Source organism: Equus quagga, unplaced genomic scaffold (assembly GCF_021613505.1).
Source record: "Equus quagga isolate Etosha38 unplaced genomic scaffold, UCLA_HA_Equagga_1.0 131539_RagTag, whole genome shotgun sequence".
Classification (NCBI taxonomy): Eukaryota; Metazoa; Chordata; class Mammalia; order Perissodactyla; family Equidae; genus Equus; species Equus quagga.
The window spans coordinates 1413-10460 of NW_025796352.1; the positions used below are offsets into that span (position 1 = coordinate 1413).

At 35.0% G+C, this 9048-nt stretch overlaps 1 long non-coding RNA gene across 1 annotated transcript; it reads left to right on the forward strand.

Annotated features, from left to right (window-relative positions):
• The first annotated feature begins 1850 nt into the window (after positions 1-1850).
• LOC124232852 (uncharacterized) lies at positions 1851-5649 on the forward strand. Its single transcript, XR_006886928.1, has 3 exons — positions 1851-1919; positions 3585-3665; positions 5568-5649. It is a non-coding gene; the product is annotated as an uncharacterized LOC124232852 (long non-coding RNA).
• The last annotated feature ends 3399 nt before the right edge of the window (positions 5650-9048 follow it).

A 9048-nucleotide genomic window follows, 5' to 3' on the forward strand; every position in this document is an offset into this window, starting at 1 on the left:
AGAAGAAAAAGAATCTCAAACAAATATGGCAATTGGTTAAATCTGAGTTTGGGTACTCTGAGTGTTCTTTATATTATTCTCTTATTGTTTCTGAAATATTGCAAGGTTACGTTTTTTAAAGGTAAATGTGCTTTTCAGATTTGCTCATGTTTGAACTGAGGCTATATATAGAAAGATTTTTATAATAGTCACAATTTAGCAATGTATGTCTAATAAAAACAGTAATGAATGACTTCCTTATAAGTACAACTAGTTAACTACAGCAAATAAAATGATTTCCAAGGGCTTTTCTCTCTTTGTTTTTGGAATGTTAAGTATTTTTTGAAGGTATTTAGGGTCTACTGAATGTTAAGAAAGGTGAATGGTTCTTGAAATTACTCAAGCAATGATTGGGGTGATTGAGTATGAGTTACAATTCCACAAGACAAGTTCATAGTCTCTTTTTTGCCCTGGTAACTTAACGTGGAAAACAGATGTATTTAGAAAGAAACCATATTATGCATTCAGATTTAGAAATCAGTTTATTTCTTACTAAGAGAGAAATGTGGTCTCCCTCAGCCTCTTGATGGTGATATTATTTTATGCCTGTTTCACAGATAACAAACATTGCAAAGTGTTTCGTTTTGGAAGAATTATTTACTTAAATCCAGTAACTGTTAAATTTGCATGCAAATTTTTTTGAAGTTTTTTCCTCTAAGATTTTAGATATCTGGCCTTTAAATTAGTAAAGGGTGCTTTACAGCTTTTTCTATTAAAAAATAAATTAAACTTATCATGATTGTTTCTTATATGATAAGTAACAGTATCAACATAAGCATAATTAAGCATATTTTTCTCTAGCTAGTACCAAAAACTATCTTGTTATTAAAGAAAACTTCCATAAGCAGATCTGTGATAACTTACCCTAGTAGAAGGATTTTTACTTGATTTTATGGTCATTGTCGTCTGACAAAAATAGAACTAAATCATGTAAATGTTTAGTAGGAGATACTCTGCTAGAATGTATGAAAAGAAAATTATTTTAGATTTTTGGGCTATGTTGCCAAGGGATAGACTTATAGGAGATGCTGGCCATTGCTTGGACATGCTGCCGGCCATTAACTTGCCAATGAGTTGTTAGAAATTTCTTCTAAGTAAGGAAAATGTGTAAAGGCATCATGTAGTGAAGGTGTTTAAATTTCTGTAATGGATTAAATATTTTGAGCATTTAGTTTTTTAAAAAAAGGAATGATGTCTAGTGTCCCCAGATTTAGATATGTTAAATAGAATATATGGGCATTTTTCTAAAATCAGACATTTAGTGAATTATTGCTGTTGATTCTACATCAAACCAAAGTTTAGACTGGAAGCTAAGGGACTGTAGCTCAGAGTGCATTCTGCTTAGCAACCAGCTTGTTGTCTACTGTTTTGCTACTGAATGCACGTACTCATGGCTCAGAAGTGTATCTGCAGCCGGCTGGTCTCAACTGGACAATACTTCATTCACCTAATTTCCAGACTAGTCAGGCAAAGACATCAGCTCATTGTTTTTAGTCGTGAGGAAATTTATTTGTAAACTTCAAGTAGTAGCACACTCATCTCAAAAGCCCCTGAACTCTGAGAAACTGCCTTCTAATTCAGGGATGTGAGGTCCTTGGGATTTAGAGCTGCTTCTCTTAATTTTTTTTGGTCTTAAAAACTCTTGCAAGTCTGTTGCTTAAAAAACTTAGTCTCTGAAATCTTGGAAAAGAGATAATAGCTCTTAGTAGAAAAAATACATTAAATTCTAGGAATACTTTAGAGTTATTATCTGAAAATGAAAATTCAGGAAGTTTGATTTGTGTTCAAACTTTTATTATTTTCTCTCTTAGAAAACAACAGTTTTGTTGGCATGTGAAGCTCCAGTTTCCTCAGAGTCAAGCTGTGTACATAGAGAAGAGGTATAGTATCACCACTGTCTATTAAGAACTTACTTGTTTTTAGGGCCAGCCCCAGTGGCCTAGTGGTTAAAGTTTGGCATGCTCTGCTTTGGTGGCCCAGCTTCGGTTCCCAGGTGTGGAACCACACCATTTGTCTGTCAGTAGCCATGCTGTGGCAGCAGCTCACTTAAAAAAAGAGGAAGATTGGCAGCAGATGGTAGCTCAGGGCAAATCTTCCTTAGCAAAAAAAAGAGAGAAAGAACTTACTTGTTTTTATTATGTCTCTGTATTTAAAATAAACTGTTAACTTAAATGTGATATCAGTAAATGTATAGTAGAATGGATAGCTAAGTTGTGATGTATATATATATACACACACACACAATGAAATGCTAAACACCACTGAGAATGAATGAATTATACACATACATCAGTGTGGATGAATCTCAGAAATAATGTGGATTGAGAAAAGCAAGTTAAGGAAAAATGCATTGAATGTGATTCTGTTTGTAAATATGAAAAAAAAAAAAACCAGAAAAGGAAACAGTAGTTTTTAGGAATATCTCCAGAGGTGGTGGTACTTTGAGGGAAATGATTAATGCAGAAATCCTGGTGTTTACTTCAGTGGGGAGAGCAGGTGTTAGGGAGAGAGATGCAGGGAGAATCAAGAGGGCTGAAAGCTTTCTATTTCTTAAGCTGGCTGGTTGTATAGGCGATAAAAAATGACCCAAAATTCTACTATTCAGATTACTACTATTAATGTCACACTGTGTCCTTCAGAAAATACATTAATTTAGACATGTATAGATATATACTCATAATTGTAATTAATTTACACAGTTTTTTATCCTACTTTTTTTCATATTATGGACATTTTCAGGTATCATTTAAAAATTTTAATGGTTGTGTACTATTTGATTCCTTGGGTTAGGAAAATTTTAAAGTTTCTTTTTAAGTAATGTATTTAGCACATATCCACATTTTGCATAAATTTACTGTCTTTGTAATTATCCTATGGATTTTAGTGAAGAACTTTATTATTTGAGGTTGCTACCAGACTAAAGACAGAGAGAAGACTTAAATTTAGAGGTGGGGTATATAGCACACTAGTATATATGAATCTGCATAAATGATTGAGGAAAGTTCTAGTTCAAAACAGTGTCTTAATTTTGTTTCTACAGCCTTATAGTTTAAAACAATGTGCATACATACAGGAAAGTTGGAAAACCTAAAATACTTTGTTTCCAGGGAAAGCAGTATCAATTTTTTTAACCTGGTCTTATGATTTAGAATGAATAAACTTGAACATGCCCTAAAACTAGCTTCAACTGAAACTTTTTCTCAGATTTTTGATTTCTGCAATTTTCAAATATATTTCGTCCCGACTTCTTTCTTTTCATCTTTGAGCACAGGTGTGTGTTAATTATTTTTATAATTGATTTATAGGGAGCTTCTTAAAATATTGTTTTTTAAGATTTTGTTAAGTGTGTCCAAGAAGTCTTTTTGAGCTTTTTTTCTAAGTAATTTTTGCTTAAAAGGATGTTATATTTTGCCAAGAGTGAAATAAAAGGTCTCTGTTCACTTGTTTAAACAAAAAAGCCACAAGATTTAGTAATTCTAAGTTAACACCTTTAGTAGAAAATTATAAATAATAAAAGTTTTGTTTTTGTTTTCTTTGTTGGGAAGAGTACCAGATGATAAAACTATTAATGAAATCCTAAGACCTTACATTGATCCTGAAAAGTCTGATCCTGTAATTCGTCAAAGGTATGTTTAAAAAATCTTGTAACTTTCTGAAATTATTAAAAATGTTGAGGTATTTATTATGTATCTATTTATTATGTAAAGTCGTGACTTTATTGGAATGTGATGTGTCAGTGCAGTTTACTTTCTGTGCCATTTCCTTGGTGTTTACTCAAGGCTTTGGCAGTGAGAAATGATACCTTTCAATAGTAATAATAACAGTACTTAAAACTTACTGTTTATACTGTGTTCCAGACACTCATTGAAGCAGATAATAATAAATGTATTAATTCATTTAAATGTCACAATAACCCTTTAAGGTAGATTACTGCTATTATACCCATTTTACAGATGGGGAAACTGAGCCTTAAAGTGGTTAAGTGATTTCATATAGCTATTAATAAGCAAGGAAGCTGGGATTCAAACCCAGCCAGTCTAGTGTCAGAGTCTGTACTCTTAACCCTTAAATTAAACTGCCTTTCAAGTTGAACCAAAAACTCTGAAAATTAAGAGTTTCCAAGTATCTGAGTTTCCAAAGACAGGAAATCCTGTTTCAGCCAAATCTTGATAAAGCTAAGTAAAATACACTCTGTCTCCTGTCCAGTAATACAGAATGGACAAAAAGGGTTAACATAGCATAGTGGAAAGATTTAGTCATCAATATCTGGGTTAGATAAATAGCTCTGTCCTTTATTAGCTATGTGATCAGGAGCAAATTACTGAACTTCCACGTGTTAATTTTTTCCATCAGTAAAATGAGAATGATGATATCTAAAAAATAGAGTTGTCATGAATCAGCCCTTGTGGTTTAGTGGTTAAGATTTGAAGCTTTTACAGCCATGGCCCAGTTTGTTTCCAGGTCAGGGAATCACACCACCCAACTGTTGGTTGTCATACTGTCATACCGTGTGTTGCTGTGATGCTGAAAGCTAAGCCAACGATATTTCAAATACCAGTAGGGTCACCCATGGTGGACAGGTTTCAGTGGAGCTTCCAGACTAAGAAAGATTAGGAAGAAGGACCTGGCTACTTACCTCTGAAAAAATTTGTTCACGAAAACCCTATGAATAGCAGTGGAGCATTGTCTGATACCCCACCAAAAGGTGAGAGGATTGCGCAAAAAGACCAGGCAGGGCTCCGCTCTGCTGTACAGAGTTGCTAGGAGTTGGAATCGACTCGATGGCACTAGCAACAGCAGCAAAGGGTTGTTAGGAGCTTAAAAAAATAGCATATATGAAGTTCCTGATACAGGGCCTTGCACACAGTAGGCAGTGCTCAAATAAGGAAACTGTCATTAAAGTGTGAATTAGTAGTGTTCCTGGCAGGAAGCCAGTTGACTTTCTTTTCTCCAGATGGTACCTGCTTGGAATATGAGTGCTTGGTTTGGTTCCAGAGTAACCTAGTGTTTAAAATTTAGACTAGGTGGATTCTAAAATGTCTGATCCAGTTCTACTTAAACCTCATTTTCTACTTTTGATAAAAGGTAGTGCCCAGACTGAACCAGATCCATGTCCCAAAGACAGCTAGAAAAGTTGAGTTTCTTTCCTTCTTATTACTGATAATCTGGTTGTTATCATTGGTCATATATTTGGCAGTAAGACAAAATACTTGTTGCTAAGTTGGCTCCATTTTTAGAAAATAAATAAGATTAATTTAATTTACTGAAATAGGTAATTTTTAATTTAAGATATTTAATTGCACAGAGAGAAGAAAGGTGATTTTTTAAAATTCAGAACCTTGGTTAGAAAATATCTTCAACCCCATTTCTGTGTTTGGATAGATGATTTTAAGTATCATCAGCTACTCATAAATGCTTAGTCTTCCATAGATGCTTGAGGTATACTTGAATCTTGAAATATACTAAAATAATCTTGAAATAAACTAAAAACCAATTTTATTTCCTTCAATATGACATTTTTATTTCAGGTTGAAAGCCTACATTCGCTCTCAGACTGGGGTCCAAATTTTAATGAAGGTGGAATATATGCAACAAAATTTAGTAAGGTAAAATTGCTTCCCTCCCCGTTTCTTTAAATATTTGCTAATTCTATAATGTAACTAAGTATCTTGATTAGCTTAAGTAGCCAGTTATAATACTAATATGACTTTCAAACTAAAATTTTAAAATAATCACGCTTATCATAATATAGGATAAATTCAATTGAAAAATCACCCTGGAAAGATTCCCCATAAAATCCCATTTTAACTTATTTCAAGAAATATTCTCTACAACAGAGTTCTAGTGTTCAGGTTTTTACCTGAATTCATGTGATCAACTGACCATTGCACATATTGCAGTGGAAAGAAAACTGCATAGAAATGTGAAGAGAGCCAGGTTCTAACAAACCATATGATTTGAGAAAGTTAGCGTTGCTGGGCTCTCTTCCCTTGTGAATGGGACGATGAAATAGACTACACTAACGATCTCCGAGCGTCCCTGCGAAGTCTGCTGAAGTGCCAGTTATGTGTCAGCATGCTGAACTACAAAACACTGATCTTTTAAGACCTGTGATGCTTTTCCCCTGTTTACTTAACAAACTTCTAGATCTGGTTCAGACTAGATCTGATCAGTCTCGTCTCTTATTTGCTTTGCTAGTATAGTTTAGAGGTTTAAGAGTCCAAGTTGTGAAAGCAGAGCTGGGTTTGAATCCCAGCTCTGCCTGCTTCCAATCATGTTAACTTGAGTAAATTGCATAGCCTCACTTGCCTTAGTTTCCTCATTCTCTAAAATGGGAATGATAATAACTGTAAGATTGTCGTGAGAGATTAAGATAATTCATTTAGCACATGGTAAGTGCGTACTTTTATCACTACTACTACTACTATTAATGTTGTTGCTACTACTACAGATAAATGAATTCTTACAAAAGGTCTACATATAAGATTAAGACTTTCATAGCTAAGAACGGATCTAAACAGCAAAGCTTGACCACTTTTTTTAACCAACATATCTCAAATACTCCCAACGTCATATCATTGATCACAGTTCAGTGATGACAAATTCAAGTTTTCTGTCACATAGTCCTTTCCCTAAACTTCTTAGTTCAATGTATTTACATGCAGATCATGCTTTAACTGCCCTCCCTCCCCCAAAAGATTTGGGGTCCTAAATGAGAATAGGTTAGAAAGTTCTGTGGTTTCTGCAAAGATGAGTACATAGAGTTACAAAATCCGTGTTAACCAAAATCAATATTTCTAAAATTGGTAATCAAACGTTTATGTAATTAATGAGAAATACTGGTGTAAAAGGTGTATTCTTTCAGTTTTGTTTAGCGAAATCCTAAAGTGAATTCCATATAATTCACGTTTAAACAAAGAAATTTGCATTGTTCCTTTGGAATTTACCTGTGGTTATTCATTAAATAATTCTTCCTTCTTTTATTATCTATGTTTTCTCTTTTAAAATCAGTTCCTTTCTTAACATGCACCATATTTTACCTAGATAATTCATGTAAATATAATTCGTGTTTCATACCGTAGTGCGTACTTAATGAATATACTATGGCTTCAGTCTCATGAGCCTGTCAGAAGAACGCCTCTGAGGGTTTTCATGAAAAGTGAAGTTGCTTTTTGGATAGTTGTCTCATTTCATCTTCTCTGGGCCATGGAACTAATATGTACTCTCCCAGTCTTCTCCTGACAACCTAGGGTCATGTTCAACCATTCTAACACTCTGTACCACTCTGAGCACTTGCCAACTCCTTGTCATAGATTGCCACTGTGAGGATAACATAGAAATGGCTCCAGAAGGAATGTGGAAGGGAGACAGTAGAAGTGCTATCCATCTTTATTCAGGAAATTTTTATGTATTTATTTTTTAAAGATTTGCATCTGAGCTCACAACTGTTGCCAATCTTCTCTTTTTTTTTTTTGTTTCTGCTTTTCCTCCCCCAAATCCCCCCAGTACATAGTTGTATATTTTAGTTGTGGGTCCTTCTAGTTGTGGCATGTGGGATGCTGCCTCAGCGTGGCGTGACAAGTGGTGCCATGTCCGCACCCAGGATCCAAACCAGCAAACCCTGGGCCACCAAAGCGGAGCGTGTGGACTTAACCACACCGCCACAGGGCCGGCCCCCAGGAAAGTTTTATTCTTAAATGCAGCAGGGAGAATAAAACTGATTGCCTCATGATTTCCTTTGTATGTACATCTGACCTTGAATAATTGTGAATAGTAGCCACTGGCTACTATTTTAATGGCTGTGTGAATTGGAGTCTTTATTCTATTTTTTTGATTAATAAGTCTGTATTTGATACACCAGATTGCTTTTACAGAATTAAATTACTTATTTTGGTGAGTTTGGGCATTGACTTGACCATTCTCACCTTATTTACCTAATCTGTTAGCCAGACAATTAAAACTTCTTTACTAAAGCTAAAGAAAGCAACTTGTATCATTTTGTTACAACTGCTAAGAACAAAAGCTTTGGGTTTTTTGTTTTGTTTTGTTCTTGTTTGTTTGTTATGGTTTTGTTTTATTTCTTTGTTGTTTCCATTTTTATTTCCTCCATTACCTAAAAGGGAAAGTTTGTTGTATTTCCATTTTAAGTCAAGGCAAACTGGTCTGTAGCCAGTGAAGAAATGCGCCAGCTCACTAAGTTGGTCAAACTTGACTCTTTGGCAAAATATCCTCTTTCTCCAAAATTCAAGGAAACTAAAATTTTATGTGATAAAAGGTAAATATAGGATACTGAGTATTTTAAAGTTTATTGTATAGAACGGACTGCTTGGGCCCAGATAGCATTCATTTTTAACTTGGAAATGTGTTCTAAAATCCATGGAGAGGCAAAGGGAGTGGAGATCTTAGCCTGTCCTGGCAGACCAGGGTTTTCTAGGGCCGTGGCGGCAATGCCTACAGCATGACATGATCCAAGGGAAACAATCAGGAAAACCATTTCATGCAGTTGCATAGAAAGAAATCAGGATACATAAAGACCAGAACACAGGAGGATACTAGTCAGATTGGTATGGTTTGTTTGAACCAAGAGGGTAAACCTGAACAAAAAACGATCAAAGAAGTACACTGAAATGAAGGTCCGTGACCTAATTGTAGACACTCAACTTCTCTTTGCTTCATTTTCCTTTAAGATCCTTTATTTTCTCTTATTTTATGACCTTCTTTCTTTAGGAACCCAAAGGGGACCAAAGCTGGGCCTTGGGTTAACCTTCCTAATCCCCGTAAGGGAAGGAATGATGGATTAATTAAAGTAAAAGCTGAGTGGCGTTGACTTTAAGGAATACCTAGAATAGGCTGTTTTTTGTTTTTTTTTTTTTATTAATGTTATGATGGATTACAAGCTTGTGAAATTTCAGTTGTACATTTTTGTTAGTCATGTTGTGGGTACACCACTTCCCCCTCCGTACCCTCCCCCCACCCCCCCTTTTCCCTGGTAACTACCGATCAGATCTC